Genomic DNA, 16,618 nt, shown 5'->3' with positions numbered 1-16,618 from the left:
GCACACTCTTGGCATTCTCTTGATGAGCTTCAAGAGGTAGTCACCGGAAATGGTCTTCCAACAATCTTGAAGGAGTTCCCAGAGCTGCTTAGCACTTGTTGGCCCTTTTGCCTTCACTCTGCGGTCCAGCTCACCCTAAACCATTCAGGTCTGGTGACTGTGGAGGCCAGGTCATCTGGCGTAGCACCCCATCACTCTCCTCCTTGGTCAAATAGCCCTTACACAGCCTGGAGGTGTGTTTGGGGTCATTGTCCTGTTGAAAAATAAATGATGGTCCAACTAAACGCAAACCGGATCGAATAGCATGTTGCTGCAAGATGCTGTGGTAGCCATGCTGGTTCAGTATGCCTTCAATTTTGAATAAATTCCCAACAGTGTCACCAGCAAAGCACCCCCACACCATCACACCTCCTCCTCCATGCTTCACGGTGGGAACCAGGCATGTAGAGTCCATCCGTTCACCTTTTCTGCGTCGCACAAAGACACGGTGGTTGGAACTAAAGATCTCAAATTTGGACTCATCAGACCAAAGCACAGATTTCCACTGGTCTAATGTCCATTCCTTGTGTTCTTTAGCCCAAACAAGTCTCTTCTGCTTGTTGCCTGTCCTTAGCAGTGGTTTCCTAGCAGCTATTTTACCATGAAGGCCTGCTGCACAAAGTCTCCTCTTAACAGTTGTTGTAGAGATGTGTCTGCTGCTAGAACTCTGTGTGGCATTGACCTGGTCTCTAATCTGAGCTGCTGTTGACCTGCGATTTCTGAGGCTGGTGACTCGGATAAACTTATCCTCAGAAGCAGAGGTGACTCTTGGTCTTCCTTTCCTGGGGTGGTCCTCATGTGAGCCAGTTTCTTTGTAGCGCTTGATGATTTTTGCAACTGCACTTGGGGACACATTCAAAGTTTTCCCAATTTTTCGCACTGACTGACCTTCATTTCTTAAAGTAATGATGGCCACTCGTTTTTCTTTGCTTAGAATTTGTATTATGGCACGAAAAAAGCAGCTAACAGTCTATTCAGTAGGACTATCAGCTGTGTATCCACCTGACTTCTGCACAACACAACTGATGGTCCCAACCCCATTTATAAGGCAAGAAATCCCACTTATTAAACCTGACAGGGCACACCTGTGAAGTGAAAACCATTTCCGGTGACTACCTATTGAAGCTCATCAAGAGAATGCCAAGAGCGTGCAAAGCAGTCATCAAAGCAAAAGGTGGCTACTTTGAAGAACCTAGAATATAAGACATATTTTCAGTTGTTTCACACTTTTTTGTTAAGTATATAATTCCACATGTGTTAATTCATAGTTTTGATGCCTTCAGTGTGAATGTACAATTTTCATAGTCATGAAAATACAGAAAAATCTTTAAATGAGGTGTGTCCAAACTTTTGGTTTGTACAAACTTTTGGTCTGTACTGTATACAGTGCCTACAAGTAGTATTCAACCCCCTGCAGATTTAGCTGGTTGACACATGCAGAATTAACTTGGCATTGTGACATTTGTACTGTAGATCAGCCTGGAAGTGGGAAATGCACTGCAGCAACTTTTTTTTTTTTTTTTTAAATGTTAAAAGTTAATTCAGAGTGTCATTTATTATTCAACCCCTCAAACCACAAGAATTCTGTTTGGTCCCCCTAAAGTATTAAGAAGTAGTTCAGGCACCAAGAATAATGAGCTTCACATGTGTGGATTAAAGATATCTTTTGCCAGCCTTTTCTGACTATTTAAGACCCTCCCCAAACTTGTGAACAGCACTCAGACATGGTCAACATGGGAAAGACAAAGGAGCATTCCAAGGCCATCAGAGACAAGATCGTGGAGGGTCACAAGGCAGGCAAGGGGTACAAAACCCTTTCCAAGGAGTTGGGCCTACCTGTCTCCACTGTTGGGAGCATCAGCCGTAAGTGGAAGGCTTATGAAACTACTGTTAGCCTTCCACGGCCTGGACAGCCTTTGAAAGTGTTCTCCCGTGCCGAGGCCAGGCTTGTCCGAAGAGTCAAGGCTAACCCAAGGACAACAAGGAAGGAGCTCCGGGAAGATCTCATGGCAGTGGGGACAATGGTTTCAGTCAATACCATAAGTAACGTACTCCACCGCAATGGTCTCCGTTCCAGACGAGCCCGTAAGGTACCTTTACTTTCAAAACGTCATGTCAAGGCTCGTTTACAGTTTGCTCATGATCACTTGGAGGACTCTGAGACAGACTGGTTCAAGGTTCTATGGTCTGATGAGACCAAGATCGAGATCTTTGGTGTCAACCACACACGTGACGTTTGGAGAGTGGATGGCACTGCATACGACCCCAAGAATACCATCCCTACAGTCAAGCATGGTGGTGGCAGCATCATGCTGTGGGGCTGTTTCTCTGCCAAGGGGCCTGGCCATCTGGTCCGCATCCATGGGAAGATGGATAGCACGGCCTACCTGGAGATTTTGGCCAAGAACCTCCGCTCCTCCATCAAGGATCTTAAGATGGGTCGTAATTTCATCTTCCAACAAGACAACGACCCAAAGCACACAGCCAAGAAAACCAAGGCCTGGTTCAAGAGGGAAAAAGTCAAGGTGTTGGAGTGGCCTAGTCAGTCTCCTGACCTTAACCCAATTGAAAACTTGTGGAAGGAGCTCAAGAATAAAGTCCACATGAGACACCCAAAGAACCTAGATAACTTGGAGAAGATCTGCTTGGAGGAGTGGGCCAAGATAACTCCACAGACCTGTGCCGGCCTGATCAGGTCTTATAAAAGACGATTATTAGCTGTAATTGCAAACAAGGGTTATTCCACAAAATATTAAACATAGGGGTTGTATAATAATTGACCCACACTTTTATGTTTAAAATTTAATAAAATTCAACTGAGCAACATAACTTTTTGGTTTGTAAGATTTATGCTTCTGTTCATAAAACCTACTCTCGTTTGCAGTTTGAAGGCTCTAACTTATTTGCATCTTATCAAACCAGCTAAATCTGCAGGGGGTTGAATACTACTTGTAGGCACTGTATATAGTGCATGTGGTTTACTTTGTTTTTTCATAACAATATTTACGGGTACATATATATATATATATATATATATATATATATATATATATATATATATATATATATATACACACACACACACACACACACACACACACACACACACACACAATGGGTGCAGAAAGTGTTCAGACCCTTTGCTCAGTATTGAGTAGAAGCCCCCTTTTGATGTAGTACAGCAATGAGTCTTCTCAGGAATGACGCAACAAGTTTTTCACACTTGGATTTGGGGATCCTCTGCCATTCTTCCTTGCAGATCTTCTCCAGTTCCGTCAGGTTGGATGGTGTACATTGGTGGACAGCCATTTTCAGGTCTCTCCAGGGATGCTCAATTGGATTTAGGTCAGGGCTCTGGCTGAGCCAGTCAAGAATGGTCACAGAGTTGTTCTGAAGCCACTCCTTTGTTATTTTAGCTGTGTACTTAGGGTAATTGTCTTGTTGGAAGGGGAACCTTCGGCTAAGTCTGGAAGAGGTTTTCATCCAGGATATCTCTGTACTTGGCCGCATTCATGTTTCCTTCAATTGCAACCAGTCGTCCTGTCCCTGCAGCTGGAAAAACACCCCCATAACATGATGCTGCGACCACCATGTTTCACTGTTGGGATTGTATTGGGCAGGTGATGAGCAGTGCCTGGTTTTCTCCACACATACCGCTTAGAATTATCACCAAAAAGTTCTACCTTCGCCTCATCAGACCATAGAATCTTATTTCTCATAGTCTGGGATTCCTTCATGTGTTTTTGAGCAAACTCTATGCAGGATTTCATGTCTTGCACTGAGGAGAGACTTACAGTGCCTACAAGTAGTATTCAACCCCCTGCAGATTTAGCTGGTTGACACATGCAGAATTAACTTGGCATTGTGACATTTGTACTGTAGATCAGCCTGGAAGTGGGAAATGCACTGCAGCAAATATTGCTTTTTTTTTTTTTTTTTTTTTTTAACGTTAAAAGTTAATTCAGAGTGTCATTTATTATTCAACCCCTCAAACCACAAGAATTCTGTTTGGTCCCCCTAAAGTATTAAGAAGTAGTTCAGGCACCAAGAATAATGAGCTTCACATGTGTGGATTAAAGATCTCTTTTGCCAGCCTTTTGTGACTATTTAAGACCCTCCCCAAACTTGTGAACAGCACTCAGACATGGTCAACATGGGAAAGACAAAGGAGCATTCCAAGGCCATCAGAGACAAGATCGTGGAGGGTCACAAGGCTGGCAAGGGGTACAAAACCCTTTCCAAGGAGTTGGGCCTACCTGTTTCCACTGTTGGGAGCATCATCCGTAAGTGGAAGGCTTATGGTACTACTGTTAGCCTTCCACGGCCTGGACAGCCTTTGAAAGTGTCCTCCCGTGCCGAGGCCAGGCTTGTCCAAAGAGTCAAGGCTAACCCAAGGACAACAAGGAAGGAGCTCCGGGAAGATCTCATGGCAGTGGGGACATTGGTTTCAGTCAATACCATAAGTAACGTACTCCACCGCAATGGTCTCCGTTCCAGACGAGCCCGTAAGGTACCTTTACTTTCAAAGCGTCATGTCAAGGCTCGTCTACAGTTTGCTCATGATCACTTGGAGGACTCTGAGACAGACTGGTTCAAGGTTCTATGGTCAGATGAGACCAAGATTGAGATCTTTGGTGCCAACCACACACGTGACGTTTGGAGACTGGATGGCACTGCATACGACCCCAAGAATACCATCCCTACAGTCAAGCATGGTGGTGGCAGCATCATGCTGTGGGGCTGTTTCTCAGCCAAGGGGCCTGGCCATCTGGTCCGCATCCATGGGAAGATGGATAGCACGGCCTACCTGGAGATTTTGGCCAAGAACCTCCGCTCCTCCATCAAGGATCTTAAGATGGGTCGTAATTTCATCTTCCAACAAGACAACGACCCAAAGCACACAACCAAGAAAACCAAATCCTGGTTCAAGAGGGAAAAAGTCAAGGTGTTGGAGTGGCCTAGTCAGTCTCCTGACCTTAACCCAATTGAAAACTTGTGGAAGGAGCTCAAGAATAAAGTCCACATGAGACACCCAAAGAACCTAGATAACTTGGAGAAGATCTGCATGGAGGAGTGGGCCAAGATAACTCCACAGACCTGTGCCGGCCTGATCAGGTCTTATAAAAGACGATTATTAGCTGTAATTGCAAACAAGGGTTATTCCACAAAATATTAAACATAGGGGTTGTATAATAATTGACCCACACTTATGTTTAAAATTTAATAAAATTCAACTGAGCAACATAACTTTTTGGTTTGTAAGATTTATGCTTCTGTTCATAAATCCTACTCTCGTTTGCAGTTTGAAGGCTCTTACTTATTTGCATCTTATCAAACCAGCTAAATCTGCAGGGGGTTGAATACTACTTGTAGGCACTGTATGTCGGTCCACTGGTGGAGGACTGCAGTGACTTTGTGAAACTTTCTCCCATCTCCCTGCTGCATCTCTGGATCTCAGACACAGTGATCTTGGGGTTTTTCTTTACCTCTCTCACCAAGGTTCTTCTCCCACGATTGCTCAGTTTGGCTGGACGGCCAGGTCTAGGAAGGCTTCTGGTGGTCCCAAACTTCTTCCATTTAAGGATTATGGAGGACATTGTGCTCTTAAGAACCTTGAGTAATGCAGAAATTCTTTCGTAACCTTGGCCAGATCTGTGCCTGCCTTGCCACGCTTCAGTATAAACAACCAAAGGTTTAGCTTTGCTTAACATGAACATCACAGCTCCAGAGCTCGTGCCTCCAGGCCCTCTCCACACTAAATGCTCTGAAAGGCCGGGAGCCCACTAGCATAAGGTATCTGATCCGATATGCTAATGACATTCAGCTCATGCTCGCTGCGAGCGGGAGTCGAATGTCAGTGCTCTGATCCTCTAGCACAGAGAGGATCGCAGCACAGCTGCGGAGGGAATGGAGAAATCAATTTCTCCAACTCCTCTGTTGCTGGTGTCGGAGGGAATCGAACTGCGCTCGGGTGATATCCGAGTGCAGTGCGATGTTTCACACGCACCCAAAGTCTTATATATGTGTGTGTGATCTGAATCCAGCATGCTGCGATTTTTTTTCAGCGCGATCGTAATCTAATCGGTGCTGGAAAAAAAAACGCCACTGAGCCCACCACCGATTTTTGCAATCCGATCGGATGGCAGAGGGGGCTCTGTCCCTCTGCCTGTCTTCTAAATGCTGCGATGGATGTCAATCACAGTAATTCGGGGGTTAAAGTGCTGGGAGCGGTGCCCTGAGTGTTGGGTGTCAGCTATCAGATCAGCTGACAGCCAGTGGCGATTGTGTGTGCATAGCTCCTGGGCACACAAAATCGCCTGGACGTATACATAAGTCAAGGTCATGAAGGTGTTAAAGGGTGATGAGCAAGACAATCCCTGGGATTTGGAAAACGGAATAGATAGAGCCAAGCCTGTTTGTGGTGGCCATTTTTTGAGCTGCCAGGTGACCACGAACAGTGACCCCAATACATTGTGTCTGCAAACTATTCCAGCAAGATCTGCATTCAAATAGCTAAATGGCGCTCCTTCCCTTCTTAACCTGCCATGTGCCAGACAGTAGGGTACAACCGTATATAAGGTATTGTCAGATTCAAGAGAAGTTGGAAAATAATTTGTAAGGTCCATTTGTTTCCTATTATCCTTTGTGAAGAATTCCAAAGTTATCACCACATAAAGTGACACACGTCAGATTTGAAAAATGGGGCCTAATTAGGAAAACAAAACTGGCTGCAGGAAGGGGTTAAATCAGAGTATTTTGGACACTAACTACTATAGTCAAAACTGTGAGTATAGACAACAACACATCTACTGAAATGATCAAACTCAACAGTCTTCATCAGTAATAAATAAGTAACTAGTGGTGAAACCTCTCTGGGGTAATTGGAGTATGGGGCTCAATGGCTCTTGGCAATCTAAAATTTCTATTTATTTTTCAAGTGATTTTCTCACTTGTCAGCACGTTCTGCGTACGCTGTCATTTGGCTTTGTAGTTTACAGATCTGGGCAGGTAATGGTCAGCGTCTTCTAATCCCAGGGGGTCAGTGGACCTCCCAGGTTGCAAGTTCTCTAGAAAAGGGCTTTCACTGCCCTAAGCCAAACCTGGGCAAAGTGCGGCCCGCACATCCGGCCCTCTGGCTGCTCGAGTCCAGCCCACGGACTGAAATGGCCGAGGGGCTGGAAAACAGTGGCCTACGGGACGCACCACGCCCTCCCCCACCGCCTGCTCGCCGGCCGTCTGCTGTCTCCAAACTCTCCATCCGCGCCGACTACATTGGTGGAGGAGGGGCCTTTGGCCCCTTCCTCCACAAATCAGTATGTGAAGCAGCGGAGAGGGCAACAGAGGCAGAGCGTCGGGTGAAGCGAGGTGAGCATGGGCTCTCATGCCGAGCATGGGGCAGGCCATTGGGCTCTCATGCCGAGCATGGGGAAGGCCATGGGGCTCTCATGCTGAGCATGGGGCAGGACATGGGGCTCTCATGCCGAGCATGGGGCAGGCCATGGGGCTCTCATGCCGAGCATGGGGCTCATGCTGCATATGGGCAGGCTGTGTGGAGCTCATGCTGTATATGGGGAGGCTGTGTGGGGCTCATGCTGAATATGGGCTGTGTGGGGGCTCATGCTGTATATGGGGAGGCTGTGTGGGGGCTCATGCTGTATATGGGGAGGCTGTGAGGGGGCTCATGCTGTATATGGGGAGTCTGTGAGGGGGCTCATGCTGTATATGGGGAGGCTGTGTGGGGGCTCATGTTGTATATGGGGAGGCTGTGTGGGGGCTCATGCTGTATATGGGGAGGCTGTGTGGGGGCTCATGCTGTATATGGGGAGGCTGTGTGGGGGCTCATGCTGTATATGGGGAGGCTGTGTGGGGCTCATGCCGTATATGGGGAGGTTGGGTGGGGGCTCATGCTGTATATGGGGAAGCTGTGCGGGGGCTCATGTTGTATATGGGGAGGCTGTGTTGAACTCATGCTGTGTATGGGGAGGCTGGGTGGGGGCTCATGCTGTATATGGGGAAGCTGTGTTGAACTCATGCTGTATATGGGGAGGCTGTGTGGGGCTCATACTGCATATGAGCAGGCTGTGTGGGGCTCATACTGCATATGAGCAAGCTGTGTGGGGCTCATGCTGTATATGGGGTGGCTGTGTGGGGCACATACTGCATATGAGCAGGCTGTGTGGGGCTCATGCTTTATTTGAGGAGGCTGTGTGGGGGCTCATGCTGTATATGGGGAGGCTGTGTGGGGGCTCATGCTGTATATGGGGAGGCTGTGTGGGGGCTCATGCTGTATATGGGGAGGCTGTGTGGGGGCTCATACGATATATAGAAGGGGCTGTATTCAGGTTTAAGTGGTATATAGTTAGAGGTCAGCATGCTTAATTCAGCTCCATATTAATGTAATTAATTGATGCAATTAATTATTAATTATATTAATATTATCATTAATATATTGATATTAATATTGAGCAGAATTAATTTCAGCCAATTGGTTCGGCCCTTCACAACAGTCACGATCTCTAATGTGGCCCCTCGGGAAAATGAATTGCCCACCCTTGCCCTAACAGTTTTTGGGTGGAGGAGAATGTTGTGGTCTAGCGGCAAAATGGTGATCACACGATTGTGATACGTCCGGACTACACCACCGATAAAGCAGCCACAGCCGCTAACTGAGAAGAATCTGTGACTTCTCTGCATTTATTGGTTACTACTCACCTGGGTAGTCATATGTAGGAATCTCCTCTTTACACCGCTCATCACCCCTCACATATGTCTCTGTAGTATTAATATGGGTCAGATCTTCACCCTGAAACAAATGTAAAAGTCACAGACAGATGGAGAAGTCACATCTATGATCGGCTCTAATCCTGCCATCTCCACCGTTCTCATTACACAAGTATAAAACATATAATACTGGTGGATAAAACAAGACTGAACACAAGACCTTCACAGCTGTCTACACATCATAGGGGAGATCTCATGACACCTTCTCTCCATCTACCTGATGATCCTGAGGAATATTGGGATCTTCTTGTTTACAGTCCTGTGGAAGAAGAGGACGGGGACATCTCTCTGGTGTTGTCCTCTTACTGGATAGATCTGGAGGAAACACATACAGGGACTGAATTCATTCTTTACATACAGATAATTATAGGCCGTGTGTATTTAGTCCTGTCTATTACCTGGAGATGTGAGGGGCTGAGGAACCGCCATCATGACGTCCTTGTACAGATCTTTGTGTCCTTCTAAATACTCCCACTCCTCCATGGAAAAATAGACAGCGACATCCTGACACCTTATAGGAATCTGACACATACAATGATACTGTCATCCCCCTGATACCTTCATAGCGTTACTGTATAATGTGCCAGCATTCCCAGCAGTGTCACCTCTCCAGTCAGCAGCTCAATCATCTTGTAGGTGAGTTCTAGGATCTTCTGGTCATTGATGTCTTCATGTATCAGGGGGTGAGGTGGAGGTCCCGTGATTGGGCTCAGGGGTCTTCCCCATCCCTCAGACACAGGGTCCTGACAGCGCTCACTAGAGGTCTTCTTCACTACTGTGTAATCCTGGTTATGGAGAGACACATTGATAAATCGCACTACAGACATTTCCAGAGTCCTCACCTCTCCAGTTCTGTCCATCTGTTATTCCCATAGATAAGAATGATGTAATGTGACGTCATCAGAATCTCTCACCTCTCCAGTAACCCGGAAGAGGATCTCTAGGGTGAGGTGTAATATCCTCTCCGTCATCTTGTCTCTATCCATATCCATCCTTGATGAGTAAATCAGGAAATTCTCTTATATAGAAGATCTTCACTGAGAGGATCCGATATTGTAGAGACCTGAATGAGAAGATGATGAGCCGATGTAACATCATAAAGATCCTGTGTAATAATACAATTACTGGAGATAATAAGGGAAACATATGAGGAGATTTATTATTTTACAGTATTTAGTTTTCTTCTTTACATCTACTAATAAAACCTATATATTTTAGGCCACAGACAACAAGCAGTTTCTTCCTTGGAGTTTGCATCTGAATACGTTTCTCATAGACTCATCTTCCATAAAGCTAAATGAAAAATAATTACTTCATGATGAGGACGACATCTTCATCTTCTACTATGTCTCTAGAGACATATTTAGCCAGTCGGTCACTGACTACATCTCCACCGGTCGTCTATATGTTTCCCGTCTTCACTGGACTGTAATTTTCTATCACGTTAGATCTCATGTTTGATTCACACTCAGAAGTTTGAGGCTTTTATAAAAGTTTGTTTGAAAAAGCATGGAGACAAGAGATATTTAATGCCAAATTCTCCATATGTATTTTTCTTTCTCTGGATATGATGGGATATTTTTTAACATTTTCATGCAGGTTTCCCTACATTGCATGAAAAACACCCCAAAAAAATAAAATTGGGGATGGAGGTACTGGGGGAACATTATACTGTGTGTGGGAACCAAGAAAGGGGCACTGTACTATGGGAGCAATACATGATTCCTGCACAAAAAATCACCTCACAATTTGTCTATCTTCAGGGTAAATCACTATCTAACCATTTGATTAGAGCTGATACTATTAAGCTAAAGTTTCTAAACAGACTTTCTTCAAATCCATAAAGGGGCACTTTTCCGTGTTTTTCATGCCAGAACTGTTGGAGGATTATTAAAGGTGATAGTTTTCCCACCAATTAGTCCCCAGCGCGACTTTTGATCACCCAGGGCAGCGCGCCGTCATCTGTGCGTCCTGCTCATCTCTTGTTGGGACCTGTAGATTATTTTTTTGCTCCTTCATTCACAGTCGGAGCCGGCAGAACTTTCTCATTTCTTTGTAGCTTCACTATACGACATCCGGCTTTTCTGTAAGGCCGTGTTCATACAGTGCAGAAATACTGTGTTTTTGGCTTTCTGCAAGATTCGCACCAAACTACAGAATAACAATCTTCTCTAATTATTGCCGCATTTTTTAGGCCTTTTCCTCCTTATTTATCACAAGGGGGCACAATTCTCATGAAATCACATCCACTTTGCTTGGACAGTTAGGCCGGTTTCACACGTCCGGATATTTCCGGTACAGGAAAAACCAGTACCGGAGATATCCGCAGCCGTGTGTGGCACACGTGTGGCAACCATGTGCTGCCCGTGTGCCGCATCAGGAGCACACATATCGGCGCTTAGGAATCAGTGTACAGTTAGCGCTGTTCCTCATCATTGTTTCCTGCTGGCGCTGTGATCAGCACCAGCAGGGACAATGATGAGAGTAGTAGCTGTAATCCATGGGACAGATCACTCGTGCAGCAAGCGGGCCCCAGAGCTGCCCTCAGCAAGTGACAGGAAACCGCTCATGAGCTCAGCGCAGCTCTGGGGCCCGCTCGCTGCAGGAGTCATTCTCTTCAGTTCCTCGGTGTGATCGGTCGCATGGATTACAGCAGGTGACACTTAGGTGAGAATATGGATTTTTTTTTTTCTATTTTTACAGGTGTAGAAACCGGGAGCAGACTACTACTCTCATCATTGTCCCTGCTGGTGTTGATCGCAGCGCCAGCAGGGACCAATGATGAGGGCAACGTCCAGCACCCCCTGGCGCTTGGGAACAGCGCTAACTGTACACTAATTCCCAACTGCCGGTATGTGTCACATGGATGGCATCCGGGTGCGGTATGTGTTTATATGGATCCTTTGACTTGAATGGAGCTGTGTGATCCGTGCTGACGGCCAAAAACGGATATGTCTACACGTGGATCACACGGACACACGCTCCGGAATGTGATTCCATGAAATATCAGCCCTCTGTGGTCTGAAGACGCTGCAGAAATCTGCGGTTTTGGTGTATTTTTTCTCTATAGGCTTCTTCTGAAAAAAAAAGCATGAAGAAAAAAACACTAGCATTTTTAAGTGCAGAATCAAAGCTTTTCTGTACTAATAAAAAAGCATTAAAAACGCATCTTCACATCTGCACCAAAATTGCATCAAATAAGCAGGAAAACGCATAAAAGAAACGCAGCAAATACCAATAGTCAGAGAAGATTGTTACTGCGTCATGTGCTGCAGACATCTACAGAAAACGTGCAGAAAAGAAGCATTAAAGAAAACGCCGCACTTAATCTACATGTGAACACGGCCACAGCGTTACGCTGTTAATACATTTCTTATAAGTTTAATAGAGAAAAAATATCAATCACGCCATTTACTGATTCCCATAAAGTGAAGTGAATATTATAAGTGTAATTTATGCGCTTCACAGGGAGGAGCTACGAAGATGTCCGAGAGGGGAGTATGAGCCGGAGAACAGCGGAGACGGGACGGGACAGTCCCACAGAATACGGGACGGGACAGTCCCATAGAGTACGGGACGCTGGGAGCTGTGCCACAGAAACCGCTGAGAAATAATCATCTAATGCTGCGATTCCAGGATTATTCTAGAGGGAATCGGCTGCGATATCCCCTGTGCAATATATATCTAGTATTAATGCTCCAGTAATGGGGGATCTCCACATACCTCCACCTGCAGAGCCGCCACCACATATATGGCTGCTCTGTACGCACAGGAGCTGTGATGAGGTCACAGGAGGGGAGGAGTCAGGGGTCACATGATCAGGGGCCTCAGTGGATGCAGGACTCTGCTGTGCTGGTTGTCATGGTGCTGGATGAGCTGAAGTTTATGTGTGGGGTCAGGAGGGGTTTACAGTGTGGATGTAGCAGAGCCGCGTGTGTACGAGGTGTATGGAGCGGAGCCGTGTGTGTACGAGGCGTACGGAGCAGAGCCGCGTGTGTACGAGGTGTACGGAGCGGAGCCGCGTGTGTACGAGGTGTACGGAGCGGAGCCGCGCGTGTACGAGGCGTACGGAGCGGAGCCGCGCGTGTACGAGGCGTACGGAGCGGAACCGCGCGTGTACGAGGCGTACGGAGCGGAGCCGCGCGTGTACGAGGCGTACGGAGCGGAGCCGCGCGTGTACGAGGCGTACGGAGCGGAGCCGCGCGTGTACGAGGCGTACGGAGCGGAGCCGCGTGTGTACGAGGCGTACGGAGCGGAACCGCGTGTGTACGAGGCGTACGGAGCGGAACCGTGCGTATACGAGGAGTACGGAGCGGAACCGTGCGTGTACGAGGCGCACGGAGCGGAACTGTGTGTGTACGAGGCATACGGAGCAGAACCGTGTGTGTACGAGGTGTTCAGAGCGGAACCGTGTGTGTACGAGGTGTACGGAGCGGAACCGTGTGTGTACGAGGTGTACTGAGCGGAACCGTGTGTGTACGAGGTGTACTGAGCGGAACCGTGTGTGTACGAGGTGTACTGAGCGAAGCCGGGCCTGTACGAGGTGTACTGAGCGGAGCAGCGCGTGTACGAGGTGTACTGAGCGGAGCCGCGCGTTTACGAGGTGTACTGAGCGGAGCCGCGCGTGTACGAGGCGTACGGAGAGGAGCCGAGTGTTCGAGGCATTCGGAGCGGAGCCGCGTGTGTACGAGGTGTACGGAGCGAAACTGCGTGTGTACGAGGCGTGCGGAGCGGAACCGTGTGCGTATGAGGTGTACGGAGCGGAGCCACGCGTGTCCCCGCTTTCCCCCACATTTCCCAGAATAATGCAAAGTCACGTCCAATTATTATGGGATTCAATAGGTCCTTAACGACCGCCACTTCATGAGATGTGGTGCCACAGTCCGTGTTTACATCCACCGGGGCCATTGGCCCAGGAATCAGTCCATGAGGGAGTGTGGCCCTTATCAGGGTCTCCAAACTTCCTGAGTCCAATAGTCCAGAGACTTGTGCCCCCTTTACTGACACTGAGCATGCCTGAGGGCCCTTGCCATGTTGAGAAAACGCGTCGCAGGCAGGGTAGGCAAAATAAGAGCAACATCGGCCCATGTTGCAGTCCATTGGCTCAGAGTTTACGGAACACCGGGCGGCAGTATGGCCAGGGGTATGACATCTCCAACACACTATATTATGAGGTGGGACGTTGGGCAGCAACTCAGACCCCTCCTGAACTCTATGACGCCCCCCAGGTGTGGCGCTAGCTACCTTCTTTTGGTTGTCCGCTGCCTTTTGAGAACCCCAGTATTGAGAGACTACGACCCCTTGTTTTTCCAACGGACTCTCAACCGCCTGGTATCTTTCCACCAACCCCACCAAGTCATCGGCATTATGGGGATCTCCCTGAGCAACCCAGGATTTCACCAACTTCGGAAGAGAGTGTATAAAACTGTCTATAATGACCTTCTCCACCATCTGTGCTGGGGAAGAAGATTCAGGTTGCAACCACTTTTGGACCAGGTGTAGGAGGTCGAACATCTGGGACCGGGGAGGTTTGTCACTGCAATAGGCCCAGTAGTGCACCCATTGCGCCCTGACAGTCAGAGTCACTGCTAAGCGTGCCAAAATCTCAGTTTTCAACTTAGCGTACTCTTTCGCGTCCTGCAAGGCCAAGTCATAGGCCTTCTGCGGCTCACCTGTCAAATGTGGCGCCAGCACCTCCGCCTACTGCTCCGGAGACAATTTTTCCCGCTCTGCCACCCTCTCAAAGACAGTCAAGAACGCCTCAACGTCATCACCCGGGGTCTTCTTTTGTAATGCTCTTCTTACCGTCTTCCTGACGTATGAGTCATCACCTGGATCTGAGGATGTGGCGGTCGTCCTGCCATGGATCTGCTCTGCCAAGATTTTCATTTGTCTTTGCTGCTGTTGGATCTGCTGCATCAGAAGTTTATTTGTTTCCTGCTGCAGCATGCTCTGCTGGTACTGCTGCTGGTGTTGCGCTTGTTGCGCCTGCTGTGCCTGCAACAAATGTTTAAGCAGGTACTCCATTTTGTCTGGCGACACTTGCTGGCTTATGGCGGACTTCACCCAGGACATATACGTCTTCTTGCAGCAGTCACACTGCTGCTTGGGATCTGTGCCCGTGCTTCTAGCACCAATTGTAGGGATTTGTACTCACTGAGCCACGTTGGAGGTAGGCACAGATTCACACAGTGATGCAGTCCGCGGGTTCAAACAAACTGGTGGTTTATTTAGTGTCCATACAACAGTGAGGAAACAAAAGTAACAGCCTTTTCCTGGCACAAAAAGGAATAACAGAACAAAGCTCAAAATAACAAGTCCATGCAGCACGGCTTCAGCCGTTTAAACAAAGTGCCTTCCTCTGCCTCCTGCAGAGTCTAAGGAGCACATGCAAGGTCTGCTCACCTTGCCCAACACACACAGACTGATAGAGACAGGCGCCGTTGTCTTAAATCAGCCTTCCAAGACCTGGACTGGAGGTAAGTGAGCAGCTGTTTCCCCACCCCCCAGCTCTTTCAGCTGCTCGTAAAACCGGCCCTGTAATCCGGGCCAATTAAATTCCTCTCAGTACTATGTGTGCTGGAGCCGGCTTCTCCCAGTCCTATATCACCGAAGCTTGGTACTTCGGGGACACATACCTCCCGTCCACGACCTGTCCGGCAGCCACCTTACAATATATATATATATATATATATATATATATATATATATATATATATATATATACAGTACAGACCAAAAGTTTGAACACACCTTCTCTCTTAAAGATTATTCTGTATTTTCATGACTATGAAAATTATACATTCACCCTAAAGGCATCAAAACTATGAATTAACACATGTGGAATTATATACTTAACAAAAAAGTGTGAAACAACTGGTGCGGGGGTGCTTTGCTGGTGACACTGTTGGGGATTTATTCAAAATTGAAGGCATACTGAACCAGCATGGCTACCACAGCATCTTGCAGCGGCATGCTATTCCATACGGTTTGCGTTTAGCTGGATCATCATTTATTTTTCAACAGGACAATGACCCCAAACACACCTCCAGGCTGTTTAAGGGCTATTTGACCAAGAAGGAGAGTGATGGGGTGCTACGCCAGATGACCTGGCCTCCACAGTCACCAGACCTGAACCCAATCGAGATGGTTTGGGGTGAGCTGGACCGCAGAGTGAAGGCAAAAGGGCCAACAAGTGCTAAGCATCTCTGGGAACTCCTTCAAGATTGTTGGAAGGCAAGAAGTCCCACTTATTAAACCTGACAGGGCACACCTGTGAAGTGAAAACCATTTCTGGTGACTACCTCTTGAAGCTCATCAAGAGAATGCCAAGAGTTTTGCAAAGCAGTCATCAAAGCAAAAGGTGGCTCCTTTGAAGAACCTAGAATATAAGACATATTTTCAGTTGTTTCACACTTTTTTGTTAAGTATATAATTCCACATGTGTTAATTCATAGTTTTGATGCCTTCAGTGTGAATGTACAATTTTCATAGTCATGAAAATACAGAAAAATCTTTAAATGAGAAGGTGTGTCCAAACTTTTGGTCTGTACTGTATGTGTATAGGGTCAGTATGTATATATTCTGTACTGTATGTGTATAGGGTCAGTATGTATATATTCTGTACTGCATGTGTAGATTTATAAAGATAAGTGATATAGTGATCGTACACCTCGTACACACACCGCTCTGCTCCGTACACCTTGTACACGCGTGGCTCCGCTCCGTACACCTCGTACAAACGCGGATCCGCTCCATACATCTCGTACACACGCGGCTCCGCTCCGTACACCTCGTA

The 16,618-nt window shown here is 47.2% G+C and overlaps 1 pseudogene; it reads right to left on the bottom strand.

Annotated features, from left to right (window-relative positions):
• The window catches only part of LOC141182695 (uncharacterized), a 172,020-nt pseudogene that overhangs the window by 151,389 nt on the left and 4,013 nt on the right, over positions 1 to 16,618 (bottom strand).

The sequence above is a fragment of the Phyllobates terribilis genome, unplaced genomic scaffold, assembly GCF_046119375.1.
Source record: "Phyllobates terribilis strain yellow unplaced genomic scaffold, ASM4611937v1 Scaffold_35__1_contigs__length_13245226, whole genome shotgun sequence".
In the NCBI taxonomy this organism is placed as follows: Eukaryota; Metazoa; Chordata; class Amphibia; order Anura; family Dendrobatidae; genus Phyllobates; species Phyllobates terribilis.
The sequence above is the reverse complement of the archived record's forward strand: the minus strand, read 5'-3'. Positions and strand labels throughout refer to the sequence as shown.